We start from the raw sequence: 1,766 nt of genomic DNA on the forward strand, positions 1-1,766 counted from the left end.
CTTATGTGCCAGGCTGGACGATAAAGAAGAATTGATTCCTTTGAATTACGGTGTTGGCAAAGAATATTGAGTATGTCATGGACTGCTGGAAGAACAAATTTGTCCTGGAAGAAGTACAGCCAGAATGCTCCCTAGAAAGGAGGATGACAAGACTTTGTCTCACTTAATTTGGACACGTTATCAAGAGGGACCAGTCCCTGGAGAAGGACATCATGCTTGGTAAAATAGAAAATAGAAGTTGAGTGAAAAAGAGGAAGATCCTCAGTGAGATGAACTGACACAGTGATTGCAACAATGGATTCAAACATACCTACTATTGTGAGGATGGGTCCGGGACTGAGCAATGTTTCGTTCTGTTACGCATAGGGTCACTGAGTTGGAAACGACTTGATGGCAGCTAACAGCAATAACACATACAGCAAAGTAAAGAGTAAAAGTGTTAAGTATGCAGCATGGATTGAATTGTATCCCTCTCAAAATTTATTGTGGCTACACCGCTCCAATCTCTGCCTCTGTCTTCATATCACCTCTTCTAAGTCTCTCTTCTCCTGTCATTTCTAAAGATGCTTGTCATTGGGTTTAGGGCTCATCTGGGTAACCCAGGATGACCTCATCTCAAGATCCTTAATTACATCTGCAAAGATTCCCTTTCCAAATAAGGTCACATTCATAGGTTCTGGTGGATTAGGACATGGGTGTATCTTTTTGAGGGGCCAACATTCCACCCACTTAAGAAGTACAAATACAAGCTCTTGCCCATTGCCACAAATCTTTTCTCTGTGGAAGTGAGAAAAGATACTGGAGCCTGCTTACCTTTGTTCCCATCTTTAACAGGCACTACCCAAAGGTTTTTTTTTTTTTTTTTTGTACCCCAAGTCAGTAGTGGAACAAGCAAATTTGACATGTGAGTCAATGTCCCCCCCCACACAGCTGGGTGTTAGAATTTCAAACATGTTTTTAAGTGTCCTCATTTTGACTAATTCCCAGAGACATGAGCCCCCTCCTTCCCATTCCTTTCTCATCACCCTGTCCAAAGGCCTACCATACCCTGAATCCTCTTCTGTTCTGGGCGGGGGGTGTAGGGGGAGTACTACTGAGCTCCTTCGGGTCCTCAGTAACCTGAGGTAGAGGGACCCAGATTCCATACCCTTCAACCATCCTGTTGGAACCTGCTTACTCCGGGAAGCCGTTCCCAGTTGTGGTCATCTTCTGAACAGCACAATACCAGGATAAATTATGCATGTTAGGACAGCAACTGTACCATTTTATTGAAGCTATTTCACATCAAGAGAAGCATCATTATGTAACACGAGATCCGTATTTTTGATTTTCATGCTTAGTGTTATTCTTTGAGAATGACCAGAAATTGTCACTGTCATTTATATAGTAATATGTTCTATTCTGATAATGTTGGAGAGCAGATAATGACTTGAGAGAACATCAAGGTTAATATTCCCAGTGTCGGCATTTACCCCTTAGGCAATGTAATGGTAAAACCACTGGTACAGTTTACCTGAGAGGAGAATAAACCTGTTATTTTTTTTTGGTCAACGTATAATGTATTTTAGGAAGTTCCGTGTCTCTTGCATTTATTTTTTAAACTTTTTAAATTGAAGAATATAGCACATATTCAGAAGTGTTCACAGTTCATAGATGCATAGCTCAGTGAATTATCATAAAGTAAACCATTGTTAATCACCGCCCAGGTAAAGAAAAAGAACAGTGTTAGTCTCTCCTTTCTCCAGAAGGGTCTGGACCCTTGAGCC

The sequence above is a fragment of the Elephas maximus genome, chromosome 9 (assembly GCF_024166365.1).
Source record: "Elephas maximus indicus isolate mEleMax1 chromosome 9, mEleMax1 primary haplotype, whole genome shotgun sequence".
Classification (NCBI taxonomy): domain Eukaryota; kingdom Metazoa; phylum Chordata; class Mammalia; order Proboscidea; family Elephantidae; genus Elephas; species Elephas maximus.